General features: G+C 45.3%; 1 long non-coding RNA gene across 1 annotated transcript in view; it reads left to right on the top strand.

The window, feature by feature from the left end:
* The window catches only part of LOC116977624, a 94,918-nt gene extending 79,857 nt beyond the window's left edge, over positions 1 to 15,061 (top strand). The window contains exon 5 of the long non-coding RNA XR_004413263.1: positions 14,653 to 15,061. This is a non-coding gene — a long non-coding RNA (uncharacterized LOC116977624). The remainder of the gene's footprint in view (positions 1 to 14,652) is intronic.
* The last annotated feature ends 345 nt before the right edge of the window (positions 15,062 to 15,406 follow it).

Genomic DNA, 15,406 nt, shown 5'->3' with positions numbered 1-15,406 from the left:
GGGATGGTTAACATGGTTTTAGTTTAGTGCATGGGAGATCATGTCACATGAATTCCATTTGAGTTTTTTGAAGAAGTAACTAAGAAGGTTTACGAGGACAGGGCTGTAGACTGTTTATATGGACTTCATTTGAGGCCTTTGATAATGTTCCATGTGGTAGGTTACTCTGGAAGGTTAAATCACATGAGACCCAGGGAGATACAGAATTGATGTGATCGCAGGAAGCAGAGGGCGGTGGCGGAATTTTTTTTTTTTTTGGACTGGAGAACTGTGACTGGTGGTGTATCTCCGAGGTCAGAGCTGGACACATTGCTGTTTATCAACTATTTGGATGAGAATGTACAAGGCATGATTAGGAAGTTTGCAGATTACACTAAACTACTTGGTATTATCAACAGTGAAGATGGTTAACAAGAATTACAACAGTGTCTTGATAACTGTGCAAGTGGGCAAGAAATGGCCGTTAGACTGTGAGATGCTGAGCCAAGCCCATTCCAGCACATTATCCTACCCAAGGGTGTGCTTGTTGTCTGGATAAGTGTTTAACACTTCACAAAATGTTTGAAGAGGGAGGCGCATGAGTCCATCCTAATGCATTTGAGTCTAGGCCAAACATCAGAGCCTAGTCATACAGCATGGAAACAGGCCCTTGGGTCAGACGCCTCCAAGCTGACCAAGATGCCTCCTTTCCCTGCATTTGGCCCTGAATGACAATCATCTAGATGATAAACAGCATCTGGATGAGAATCTCAGTGATCTTGCAATTAAGTAAAGCATGTCAGTAGAGCATCAAACACATAGAGTACAATAAGATGCATTTCCTGTGAGATGAAAAAAAATATTTAGGAAACATTAGCATCCATTGCTTTGTATCGGCCAATAACATGCAGATTGGCCCTCACATTGCCCAGCCCATTGATGCATTCATAAAAAACGTTCACCAACGCCTCTCCTTCCGCCAAAGTTTGGGGAGATTCAGCATGTCAGCGCGCCATTCCGGAAGTGGCGGCGCTGGGAACGGCTGCGGCTCGCCTGCAGTCCGTTTGTCTTTACTTTTTTGTGTTGTTTTTTTTCGTTTTGTGTAGTTGCGTTTTTGGTTTTTAGGTTGTGTTTATGTGGGGTGGGGGGTTGAAACGGGGTTTGCTGTCTCTCCCTTGGGGGGAATACGACTTTTTCGTTGTATCCCCCCTCTCTGCCTCCGTCTGCGCTGAGGCCTAATGGCGGAGCTGGCGACCTCGGGACTCCGGAGGCAGCCTGTCAGGACTTGCCCTGGGCTCGCTCCCGTGAGGGCGGCCCAGCTTGGGGCTGGAACTGCGCTCCCGTGAGGACGGCCTGGCGAGGGGCCGAGACTCTCCCGCGAGGGGCTGTGGCACTCCCGTCGGAGTGGCCCAGCCTGAGGGAGGAACGGCACTCCCGTCGGAGTGGCCCAGCCCGAGGGAGAACGGCACTCCCGTCGGAGTGGCCCAGCCCGAGGGAGAACGGCACTCCCGTCGGAGTGGCCCAGCCCGAGGGTGGAACGGCACTCCCGTCGGAGTGGCCCAGCCCGAGGGAGAACGGCACTCCCGTTGGAGTGGCCCAGCCCGAGGGAGAACGGCACTCCCGTCGGAGTGGCCCAGCCCGAGGGAGAACGGCACTCCCGTCGGAGTGGCCCAGCCCGAGGGAGGAACGGCACTCCCGTCGGAGTGGCCCAGCCCGAGGGAGGAACGGCACTCACGTGAGGGCGATCCAGCTCGGGGCTGGAACGGTGCTCCGGTGGCTGGGACGGCGTTCTGGCGGCGGTGACCTGAGTCCTGGGTTCAGCCGCGGGCCAGCGGCTGCGTCCACTGGACTGGAGGGCGGCAGCTTCGACCACCCCCGGGCCGCGGTGTTTGAGCCGGCCCGTTGCGGGGTTCGGTGAGCCGCGGGACTGTTGTGCCATCGCCCGGTGGGGAATCGCCTCAGCGCAGAAGGAGAAGAGGAGGGAAGAGACAGTAACCCTAAGATTTTTTGCCTCCACCACAGTGAGGAGGTGTTTGGTGGATACACTGTGGTGGACGTTAATTTGTGTTTACTGTTGTTTATTATTGTATGATGTATGTATGACTGCAGGCACAAAATTTCGTTCAGACCGTAAGGTCTGAATGACAATAAAGGGATTCAATTCAATCAAATACTCTAACAAACATTTCCAAGGGTATAATGAAGAGCTTACTGACTCATTGCTTCAGCTTGGTTCAGTAATTTGAAGCCAAAAGAATGAAGTGGACTGTAGAACATGGTGGAGATTACCTGGCATATCGAGGGTATTGACTTCCCCGCCATCAAAGGGATCTGAAAGATGATCCTTGATACCCAAGATTTCTTATCAGAGAAAATTGCAGCTCCAAGTCAACAACATGGAGATATTTAATGAAGGACTACATCACAATGTGCATCATTTCAGGAGGTCTGTGTTAACTGTTGGTAATTATATAATACGTCATCAATTTGTGATTGGATGACACTGAACTCGCACTCACAGTGATTCACAGAATTGCATAAAGTTACACTGAAAAGAGGCGATTCAATCCATTGGTAGACAAAATCCAAATAATCCCATTCCACCGCCCTCTCACAATAGCTCTACAACATTTTATTTCTCATACTTACCCGGTGAATTGAAGGATGTTTCTTTTTCTGTGAGACAGGATATTCTCTACAGCAGAGAGTAAATCTTTAAATTAAATAAATAAAATTTAGCATTTGAATATTAAAGATCCTTCCCAGGTTACAGCAGGTTTTCATTTGCGAGAACTCTTCGTGACACAAACAGTTCTTAAATCCAGAATAACAGCTACAAATTGAGTTCCCACACAACCGAAGATAACTGCAGCCACCAGCAACTCCATCCTGTCGCTCTCCCATACACTGGGTTGTATGTGTGAGCTGTACATTTGTTTGTAAGCGGAGGAAGACCTTTATTCCATTTCTACAGTGCCAGGCTGCAGTATCACATTGTATTTTATTTCAGAGTTTGGAATAGTGTTTTAAGGTTCAATTTCTAAGCCAGCATCTAGATAAATTCCCTGGTTAACTGAGGTTTCTGCTGTTCACAACATAGTTACTTTAAAACGTTTTGTACCTTCTTGAAAGCAGATGAAAAAGTATTGAAGTTTCTTCTATGGACACATCATTGCACCTGCTTTACCAGTATGCTCTCACTTAATCATTTTACCTGTTTGTTTTTTTCTGTCTCCTAACTGTTGACTTCATTCAAATTGAAAACAGTGATAAAGGTAGGAGGTGATGTGGTTACAATGATAAATAATGACGTTTACAGTGAATATCCAGCAGCTGGATCCAGACAGGAAATATGTAGAGACAGATCTTTCAACCTTTCATGGTTTTGAACCATTTGGTACAAAGCAACAAAACCTGAATGCTAAACATTAAGTCACAAAAGAGGATGTACATGGTAAACATGCATTATTTGGAAGTGATTTTTTCTCACAAGGTATAGTTTTTTTGAGTTTTGTGATTTGCTGTACAGCTATGGAATGGATAAACGTGTGGATAAAAGTAAGATGATATTGCCCAGTGCAGGAAATAAGAAACATCCAGATTTTAAGGAATGTCCCTTTCTAAAAATAGACATGGGAAAAGGCTTGAGCTGTTAGGTCTACAATAGGGAACAGGTCTACAAGCAGTAGAGTTAATATTTGCAGATGGTACTAGAGGTTACAGTTACAGGATAATAAAGATACCTGCATATTTTTCAGTCAAACCTGACACATCGCAAATTAAAAAAACGCTGGAAATGCTCAGCAGGTCAGGAAGCATTATGTGGAAAAAGAAACAGAGTAAATGTGTTTCAGATCAAAGCACCCCACCACCCTCACTCCTCCATCAGAGGTGAAGCAGTAGCTCTGTTTGTCTTTTGACAAATGGTGCCTGATCTGCTTCATGGTTCTAACAATTTTGGTTTTTGATTCACAATTTCAGCATCAGTTTTATTAGCTTGTATGCAAATGTAAATGCCATTATCTTCTTTTAACCAGGCCATAATAATTATTTTGTAACTTTTTGACTGAACAAATCTGACAAAAATATGGATGATTTGAATAACTTCCTTAGGTCTCTGTGTGTGATGATAAAATTGTAAGCTTTTCTCAAAATAGTGTCTGCTCCAGAATGATGTTTGATGGTGCTCCCATCAGAAGTGATTTAGGGAACAGTTACTTTGTTTATGATCGCTGCTTTATGATGATCAAAGTTGAAAATCTGCATCACAGATTGACAAATTTTCTGTCAACATCCATTATGGAATGAGTCCAACTTTTATCATTTACTTCATAACTAATTAAGAATATCTTAAGTGGCAGAATGAAAACGTATGCAGCTGTGGCTGACAGTGAAGGTTGTTATTTGTGGAATAAACAAGACAGAACATCTGGCAATCCAATACCACATCTGGCTAGTTTATCTTGTTTTTGGAGGTACTTCAAATTTATTTGTTAAAACTATTATCTGACCTTTTGCACTCCAGATATTTGTGCAGAGTCATCATATTCTATTTTGGTTTCCTTATTTTAAACCATTTGATATGATCATTCTTAATGTTATCGGTTTCATCCCGAACATAATACTTTCCTCTGAAGATAGACACAAAAAGCTGGAGTAACTCAGCGGGTCAGGCAGCATCTCTGGAGAAAAGGAACAGGTAACGTTTCGGGTCGAGACCCTTCTTCAGATGGAGAGTCAGGGGAGAGGGAAATAAGAGATATGAAAAGGTACATAAAACAAAGAACCAAGAAAGGTATGCGAAAGGACAAATCAAAGCCTGCAACGATGATCAAGAAGGGTCTTGTTCAAAAATATCACCTATTCCTTTTCTCCAGAGATGCTGTCTGACCCACTGAGTTACTCCAGCTTTTTGTGTATATCTCAAGGTAATTTATTTCAGTTATTGCTCCCATAACTGACCACTAGGAGCCATGCAAGAGCAAGCCTTGGGAACGTCCCTCTGTGTAGGTTTAGGTACAGGTCTATTAATGTCACATGTACCGAGGTACAGTGAAAAGCTTTTGTTGGTGTGCTATCCAATTAATTCAGATGCTACAACACAAAGAAGGAGCATAGAGAAAAATACCAATTTGCCTTCTCGTCAGGTCACAGGGACACAAATAGGAATTTGCAACCTAAGGTTTGGAAGACATGAGAATTTAAGTTCTTGGCTGACCTAGCATATTGCCTTGCAGGATCAATGATATGAGGACTATCTCCCAGTTTCTGTTGCGTTGAATAGTATTGTTGCCAAATATTCAGATTTACTTGTGTGGGGTGCTGTATGAGTGGATAACAGGGGAAGTGATACTGTTAGCATTAAAGGAAGGGCAGTGGGACCCAGTGGTGGTGGTGTTTTTGATTCCTGCCTGGAAGCAACAGGGGGGGAGCAGTTGGAACCAGGAGAGTTAATAGTTCCTGGCCTGTGGCTAGCCAGAGAAGCAATACGAACCAACAACATCGACGCCCCCAGGTACTTCCAAGCTGGGAGAGCAGTCGGATCAGACAAGGGCAGTGGCCTTGGGCTGCTTGCAGCCATGGAAGAGATGAGGACCAGCGGCGAGTGGGCCCGGATAAGGGGAGACGCCTGTATTTGGTGTCATTGGCGTTGGCTTCCCACCTGATGGCATTGCGGGTCCTAGCCTGCAGGCGGTCAGGCATGTAGCACAAACTGCAGGTGGGGACAGTCGGGAGCAAGGTTGGGTCCAGGGCCGGTGCTAGGAATTGCGGGGCCCAATTAGAAAACTGATGGCGGGGCCCCTACTCTAGAAAAGTAAAAATTTATGTATGCTTATATTTCGTGTAGTTTCGGGAATTTTAAGGCAAGCTGGTTGGTGATTGGATGCAACCCCCTTAGAGACAGCGTTTGATTGGCCGCCAAATAAATTTGTCAAATCTGTAACAAAAATCGCTGGTCGGTGCGAACTCAGTGGACTATCTGGTTGTATCTCCAAACTAATCTGGTTGTATCTCCAAACTAATCTGGTTGTATCTCCAAACTAATCTGGTTGTATCTCCAAACTAATCTGGTTGTATCAACCAGACTATCTGGTGGTATCTCCAAACTAAACAGTATAACATGCAGGTACATTCATTTAAAATTAAATTCAGTGATTATTTCACATGATTTCTCACTGTGTAAAGCTCAATATCTGACCAATTTCTGTTTAACACGTTTGGTCTGCCGTGAGCATTTTTCGTTGCATCTCGTTGCATCTCCCCTTTTCCTAATCGGCCACAATTCAGATAATAGTCTACTTTCCTGTTGTTGCCACCAAAGTGGATAACCTCACATTTATCCACATTATACTGCATCTCCCATGCATTTGCCCACTCACCCAGCCTATCCAAGTCACCTTGCAGCCTCCTAGTTTAGAGGGGTTTAAACGGTTTAGAGATGTTTAGAGGGCTTCAGATTGGTTCAGGTGTGTTTACAATTGTTTAGAGGGGAATAGAGGGAAATAGGGGGGCTAGAGGGTTTAGACGTGTTCAGAGGGTCCCAGAGGGGTTTAGAGACGTTATAAGCCCCCCGTGAGAAATTGTAATTCTCTGAAATTGAAGATAGACATAAAGCTGGAGTAACTCAGCAGGACAGGCAGCGCAGCGACTCTGGAGAGAAGACCCTTCTTCAGACCGAACTGAACTCGCGTCGATGAGAGTACTTGTGATTGTCTGAAGAAGGGTCTCGACCAGAAACACAACCCTCTCCCCAGTGCCGCTGCCCGTCCCGCTGAGCCACCTTCAATTTCAGAGCCAAACAAAAAACACAGAAGGTACACAAAATTGCTGGAGGAACTCAGCGGGTGCAGCAGCATCTATGGAGCGAAGGAAATAGGCGACGTTTCGGGCCGAAACCCAAAAAAACACAGAGTGCTGGAGGAACTCAGCGGGCCAGGCGAATGCCTCACCCGCAGGGTTTCTCCAGCATTTTTGTCTACTGCAAAACGTCAATGATTCCGGGAATGCTGAGGGGACAGGGTGATAGAGAGGGAGTGGGAGAGCTAGAGAGAGACAATATGGTGAGCGGGAGAGAGAGCGCGAGAGAAAGAGGGAGGGAGGGAGGGAGGGAGTGAGCAAAAGACAGAGAGACACAACCAAAGATCCGCTATAAGATCTTTGGACACAACGTGGGTCGGTAGGTGAATGACAAACCTGCACACCAGGAAGAAGCTCCTTCTCGTGGTCCGGGGCCCTCACTCATGATGGTGAGTTAAATGAAATTCTCAACGTATCATCGATCTACATTCCTCAGTAAATGTAATTGTGTTTTAAACAAGTATTAATGACGCCGCGTGAATTTTATTCAAAGGAACACGGCGTCATTAATACTTGTTCAAAACACTATAACATTTACTGAGGAATGTGGATAGATCCAGATTCATGACATTGCATAACAAGGTGTTAAGTACTTACCGTTAAGAAGTGCTAACAGCACTAGTTAACAAATCGTTTGTGTATGATGGCCGTGCAGCGGTTGTTATACATGTTCGTTTAAAAAAAATCCGGATGGCGAATTTAAAAAAATCTTTATTTAACAAAGAGAATTCGTATTTCCGTACGAAATACTGAACATTAGTGCGGGGCCCCGCTTAGGCGCGGGGCCCAATTGGGAGCAATCGGTCAAATCGGCTTAACGCCGGCCCTGGTTGGGTCATGGTCTGGAGCGGAGTGTGCTTGTGATCATTGATGGACATCAGGTAAGTGAAGAACTGCTGGTTGAAGGTGTGGATCTGGCAGAGGATGAAGTGGAGTTGAGAGCCAATGCAGGTCTGAGAGGACAAGGCCTGGAGCTCTGGGATGGCCAGAAGGTGGAGAGTGTAGGGTATGGAGGGAGAACTGTTGTGAGAAGTGATGGTTAGAGTGTAGGTATCTTAGATCCTGGTTGGCCATGAAGTGGAAGGCCTTGAAACGGAGCTGGAAACCATATGGGACAAGATGACAGTGAAGACGAGCACCGATGAAGGACACACGGCTATTGTAGCGAGTCTGGGTCAGAACATGGTCAGATCTAAAGTTCATTTAAACTCCCCTATGAATAATCTCTGCTCATTGTCTTTTTGGAGGTGAAGCAACTACAGAACTATTACTGTTATATCATATTGCATTCCATTTCATCTTGCTCTTTAGGATATGGCATGTTGTGTTACTCTTCTTGTGGCAATGAATCCCACACGCCATTCATTGATCACATTCTAATCTATGAAGGATATAATTTGGTTGTACTGTATAGCATACATGTATGGTTAAGCATATATGTCCTTGCAGTGGAACATATAATGGCCCTTCTCATGTTTTCTTTACTCCTTCAACTTTGTCCCAAGTAATCTCATTCAATGGTTTTACTATCTACCAGAAAGGTCCTTCCTTGTCCTTGTTGTCAAAAGGTCCTGGCTTGTTTCTTGAATTGTGCAACATTCTACCTTTTTGACTCCAACAACATTCTCTATATACCTTGGCATAGTTGTGTTATGTAACCAGATACTTTCAGCACCAATTTGGTTCGAGGAGCAGCTCCTGTTACCTCTCCTGTCCCAAACCATTTTTCTAATCCTCTTCTCCTTCTGTATCTCCCTCTAACCTTCATTACAACCATCTTTTTCATCTCATCTTACATCCTTCCCATGTTTCTCAATATTATTGTGTCTATTTCATAGCTACACAATTCTTGAACTGGCCACATTTTCCTTGGTATCCTGGTAAATATGATCATCTGAGAGAGAAATGTGGCTATACATAATTCTTAAGGGTTCCTTTTTTTAATTTCCATCTGTAATTATGAATTATGAATCACTTAGCTGTTCCAGTCCAAAATGTATGCCCCTCTTCAATCTCAACATGATGCTTTAATTCAGCAATAAAATTAATTAATTGTTTCAAAATTAGTTTTTCTCTGGCGTATGTGTTAATGTCAAACTTGAGTTCTTTATTGGATTTCTTCATGACTATCTTATCTTAAATTGATGGCCTCTGATGTTCATCTTATCTTAAAGTGATGGCCTCTGATTTTCCTCTTCCTTTCATTTTCTCTGCATCCACTCTATCAAAACACGAGATCACCCCTCAGCCTATTCTCAAGAGAAAATAAATCTGGTCTCTCCATCTTTTCCCTACATGCATATCCTCATAATACTGGCATAACTTTTGCAAATCTTTTCTGAAGATTCACAACATCTATTTTATAGATGCATATAACACCAATATCTATTTTAACAATTTATTTTTTAAGCGCAGGTTCGGCGATCGCTTCGCCCAACACCTCCGCTCAGTCCGCACTAACCAACCTGATCTCCCGATGACTCAGCACTTCAACTCCCCCTCCCATTCCAAATCTGACCTTTCTGGGCCTGGGCCTCCTCCAGTGCCAAAGTGAGGCCCAGTGCAAATTGGAGGAACAGCACCTCATATTTCGCTTAGGTAGTTTACACCCCAGCGGTATGAACATTGACTTCTCTAATTTCAGACAGTCCTTGCTTTCTCCCTCCTGCCCCTCCCCCTCCCCCTTCCTAGCTCTCCCACAAGCCTACTGTCTCCGCCTCTTCCTTTCTTTGCCCCCCCAACATCAGTCCAAAGAAGGATCTCGACCCGAAACGTCGCCTATTCCTTCTTTCCATAGATGCTACCTCACCGGCTGAGTTTCTCAAGTATTTTTGTCTACTATCTATTTTATAATATTTATTTAATAGCAGTTGGGTCTAACAAAGGTGTAACACATATTTAGCATTATTTCATTAATTTTCAAATGTATTCTTTTAGTAGTATACCTTGGTACTTTCCATTTTTTAAGGCCATGTGAATCTGAGGTGTGTGACTTTTGCTTCCAAACTGTAAATCACTAATGTAAATTGAGAACAGCAGTGGTCCCAGCACTAATCCTCATGGAATGCCACCACCCACATTATTCCATGGTGACTAGCTACCCTTCATTCTCACTCTCTGCTTACTGTCCTGAAGCCAGCCAGCAATCCACTCTGTAATTCAAATTCTTGCAAATGCTTAAATGTGAAATAAAAACTGAAAATACTGGAAACACACTCCAGGTCAGGCAGCATCTGTGGAAAGAGAAGGTATGTTTAAATTTACAGGTTCTTACTAATGGGCCTGTCCCACTTAGGCGACTTTTTAGGCTACTGCAGGAGACTATGCAGTCGCCACATGGTCGCCACATGTTCGCGGGTGGTTGCCGGGGAGTTGCCTTCATGGTCGTGAGGAGTTCCCACATTCTGGGAACTCGTCGCGGCCTCATCATGGTCATCGCAAGTTTTTCAAATGGTTGAAAAATTAGCGGCGACCAGAATGAAGTCGCCATGGAGAGTAGCGAGAATTCTTGTGCCGTAGGTGGGTCGCCAGGAGGTCCTAGTGGGTTGCCAGGAGGTGGAAGGTTCTCGTAGGCTGTAGCCAGTGCTGACCGGTGAATTTCATTGACTCACTGGGGGAAACAAACGTAAGCAGTAGTTTTCAGAACCAAGGAAAACCGACCGGTAATGTTAAATGTCTGCCGATATTCTAGCTTCCTAAAAGTTGGCTCCAGTTCCTCTCCCCCCCCCCCCCTCTTTCCCCCCTTCTGCTTCCCTTCTTCCCCCCTTCTAACCCCCTCTCACCCCCTTCTCCCACCCGCCACTCCCCCCCTCTTCCCCCCCTTCTCCCCCCCCCACCTGTCAGCTTATGTCAGCATTTCTTAAACTGATTATTTCTTAAACTGATAACACCCTCAGCAAGTTTACCAAACATGTACTTGAAGCAACTTCCACACTTGTCTATAAAATCAATTACATCCACCATTACTGCAAATTGCTCCCCTAAGAATTGTTTAGTAGATTGTCTTTGTGGTATGCCAGTGCTACTGACTCTAGTTTCACCGTTAATTTACACACACCCATCTCCCTTCCCTTAATGAATATTGAACCAAACACTACGCTCTGAGGAGTTCCACAAACCAACACACATCCATCTGCCATCTGACAAGACAACTCCCCTCTCTCAAGAGCTTTAGAACAAAACTAGACTAAGTGGGACTCGTTGGGTCCCAGTCACACGGGAGGCCTGGTCCCCCAACGCAACCCATTCCCCAACTCAATATTCCACCACTCACCCGTTTCCCCCAACGCAACTTTTGTGGGAGGAGAGGGGTGTGTGGGCATGGGGAGAGTGAGCTTGGAGAAAAGATGGGGGAAGAGCCATGGGGGAGAGGGGGCATCACGGGGGTGGGGGGAGGAGCCAGCGAGGGGGAGTAGAAGGTTAGTGGCTGGAATTGGCGGTGCGATGGGGACTCACAGCCGAGATCAGAGTTTCCGCTTTCCGTTTGGCGACATCGCCGACTCCGGGCTGGGCTGGGTCTCCGACTCTGGGCTGGGTCTCCAATGCTGGGCTGGGTCGGGTCTCCGACGCTGGGCTGGGTCGGGTCTCCGACGCTGGGCTACTTCTTGGGGCGGGGCTGCTGCTTGGGGCGGGACTGCTGCTTGGGGCGGGGCTGCTTGAGGCAGGGCTCGGCTGCTTCGGGTTCCCTCCGAAAATCTAGTTGGAAACCTCCGCCAGCCACCCTCAGCTCCAGTAAAGACACGATGGCGCAGGAAGGGGTGGACCATCCCGGGGAGTGATAGGGGAAGAGACTAATCCACGCGGCGCCGACTGGCAGGAAAAGAGATCGATCTGCACACGCGCGGTTTTTAAGATTTTGAAACCGAGCTGACTTTTACGACATTCAACCTAAACTTGGCACACTCGCTGCACAGGAGAACGGTGAGTGAACTGGTGAAAAATCGTAGCGCTATCGCGAACCGTTTTTGCGCAAATAGAAAGACCCCCAAACCAGAAGATAACAAGATCAGTGTTTTAGTTATGTATAGATAGATAGAGGATAGATAGATAGGAAATGGATGGATGGATGGATGGATGTTCGGATGGATGTTCGGATGGATGGACGTACATACATTGGTTAAACAAGGAGTCTGAAGAAGGGTCCTGACCTGGAACGTCACCTACCATGTTCTCCAAAGATGCTGCTTGACCTGCTGAGTTACGCCAGCACTTTGTGTCTACTTTGCTTATGTTATCTGTAAAAATATATATTTTTCCCATTGAATCCCACCAATGCTGCCTTTGTAAGGTTTTAACTTTCACCAATAATCACAGGTTACTCAAATAGTCAAGGAATGGAGATTGAAACAAAAAATACACTTAAAGGAAATCTACAACAAAAGCAGAACATGCCAGAAATTAAGCAGGTCAGGTAACACTTCTGGGAGAGAAACAGCACTTACTGTATGTAACAAGATAAAGGACTCTCCATCAGAAATGGAAAATGATCAAGGGGAATGGCTGTGATAGGATGGAAGCCAAAGAGGAAAATGGGCTAACGGGATTAGCTTTGTGAGTTGGGCTGAAGGGGCTACATCCATCCTGTATAAAGGGCCTGTCCCACTTTCACGACCTAATTCACAACCTTTTTTACTTGTGGACATTTTTCATCAGGCTAGAAAAAACGCCCGACTTACTTGATGCCACGAGTACCTACGACTAGCATCACGGCCTGCTACGAGCTATCTACGACCTCCTACGTCCTCGTGACGACCATGCTGCGAGTATGAGACAAGGGCAAACTCGGCAGAGGTCATAAATTAGGTCGTGAAAGTGGGACAGGCCCTTAACTATACTCTCGGACACCCGGATGACAGAATTAAGTGGCCACTCAGCAGAACACATCCGTGCACTCTACAGGAGTGACCCTGACCTTCCAGTTACTTGTCACTTTAATTTTCTAATCTACCTCCACTCTGACCTCGCTGTCTTTGGACTCTTACACTCATCTAATGATGCCCACTGTAATCTTGAGACAGACCACCTTACCTTCCAATCTAGATAAATTGCAGGATGCATGGCATGACAAATATACAACATTACACTGCATCTCCATTTTTGAATAAAATAAAAAACAAACTGATTGAACATCTTTACACAGTTTACAAATTTAACTGAATTAACAATTTCCACATTATCACCTTTACAACTGTGCAGTGGTGCAGATATTATTGGAGTATCATTCACTCTGGACTTAGCAGTATAGTCTTATCTTTATTCTGATTAGCAGTGCCATATATAGACTCCTCTTGAACAAAATTATGCTTCAGAAACATCCAAACGGGGAGGAGCCATCTTGTTGAACGGCTGCTAGCCAGCAGCCGTCTGTTTTAAATTCGTTTTTTTTATAGTTTTTAGTGAGTCCAATTTTTTTTTTTTTTTTTTTGTTTTTTTGTTTTGTTTTTTTTTGTTTTTTTTGTTTTGTTTGTAGGGGATATGGTCTTTTTAATGTGGGGGTAGGTGTAACTATATTTTTTGGTCCCTACCTGGTCGGTGTGGCAGCCTTTTCTCCGGGCTGCCCGTCGACCCGTCCTCGTGGCCTACCAGCGGGCTTGGAGCGCCGTTTCCTGGCGGGGACCGCCCAGCACCTCGGCCTCGGTGGCGGCACAGTGTTGGAGCGCTGGAGCGGAGCGGAGTGGAGCGGGCGATGCCTTGCCTGGGTCGCCGCGCTGGAGCGACGCGCTGGAGCTCTGGCGAGCTGGACCGCCGAGAGCAACATCTCCGGGCTGCGGGTCTGCGGAGCGGAGAGGCAGCAGTGCGGAGAGGCGGCAGTGCGGAGAGGCGGCGCCGACTTTTTCATCGGGAGCCTGGGAGCTCCAAACCGGCGTGGCCTTGTCAGCTTCGGCAGCCGCGGGCTCCAACCAGGAAGCGGCCGTTCCAGGTGGCCCAGCCGCCGAAAGGACTCTCCCGACGCCGGGGCAAGACCACCCGGTGAGAACGGCCAGGGACATCGGGCCTCCGTAGAGGCAATTGCGGTGGCCTCAATAGGCCTGACTTTGGGGTGAACATGGGGTGGGGACTGGACATTGTGCCTTCCTCCACAGTGCTATCCACTGTGGGGGGGTGATTTTTTTGTCTAATTGTAGTCCTGTAGGTCTGTGTCCAAGATGGCTGCCGTGAAGAGAGAGTGGACGCTGGCGCGCTTTGGCTGCCGCTGCTCTCTCTTCACACTGTGTTTTTGATTTTCTGTTTTTGGATTGAATTCTGTTTTTAATTTGTGTCTCTGTGATGTCTTTATTACTTGTTATATTCCGATTATATGTTTTTATTCCGATTACTATGTAAGGTGTCCTTGAGATGTCTGAAAGGCGCCCATTAAATAAAATGTATTATTATTATCCTTGATCTCACAATCCTCATTGCTGTTCTCCTGGGTATTGATCATTGATTTCTACTATTGAAATGTCTTGTGGTGCCAAATGATAAGGATTCCCATTGCTACATGAGCAGTTTCCCACAAGACCTTTTTCTTGCATCACTCATAAACATTTGACCTGGCATGATGTCAGAGCACCTGTAATTGCCCCTGGTCATGGCATTTTGTACCTACTGGTAAAAGTTTGTTTCCATTTATAGAGGTCAATTCCAAAGATTTTGTGTGCTCATTCAAATGTTAACCTTCGACTGGAGATGCTTACCTACTCATCCATTCATCTCATCACATGATTCAGAAATGCACTGAAGTTGCAATACCATCATGACAAATCTTTAGAGTAACTAGATATATATAGAGTAACTATTTAGTTGCTAATTATTTCTCCAGATCTTTGATTACAGGTTCCAGATCTTGAACTTTCCACATCATTGGTGGTGTCTGGGTTATATCGATGTTGTGACCTCTCTACTACTCTGGTAAATGGGATGTTGATGTCTTACAGAGTACAAGTGTGCCAACATCACACAAGTATCCGGCCTGATTTCAACAACCAGATCATCATCTTGTATATGTGTGTGGCATCATTCCAAATACTTTCATTCTCACCAGCTGTTGTGATAATATTATTCATTGGAGACATATTTCTCCCCTTTTAATGTATAACTTGTAGGCTTCCTGTGCCTCATGATGATCTCTACATTTTCTGATGCAGTCTGTGACTGGCCTGTCTTTGTGCATTATCTACCACTTTGACAACTGTTAGATCTGGCCTTTTTGTCTGGTCAATTTTGCACAATATTTTTTGTTCATGTTAAAGGCCACATCTCAATCTTGCTGTTATTAATCAAGAGCTTCACAGATTCATCCTATCAATGCCATTGTATGGAAGTGATTAATGCCCGCAACAATATATGCTTTTAATGGCTGGGATTCTTTGCTGTCCTAGGTTCTGGTGCAACGTACAGTATATATGCTCAACAAAGTCCATTGCAGACTGCATTGTCTTATACATGAGACATGAGAAGCTTAGAAAATATGTCTGCATATATGTCTGCAAATACATCCTATATATCGTTCCCTGCAGTCATAACAGCAAAAAAAAACAGTTCCACACAAACATCCATTGCAGTGACTCTCCAAACACCTCCTCGCTGA

Source organism: Amblyraja radiata, chromosome 10 (assembly GCF_010909765.2).
Source record: "Amblyraja radiata isolate CabotCenter1 chromosome 10, sAmbRad1.1.pri, whole genome shotgun sequence".
NCBI lineage: Eukaryota > Metazoa > Chordata > Chondrichthyes > Rajiformes > Rajidae > Amblyraja > Amblyraja radiata.
The sequence above is the reverse complement of the archived record's forward strand: the minus strand, read 5'-3'. Positions and strand labels throughout refer to the sequence as shown.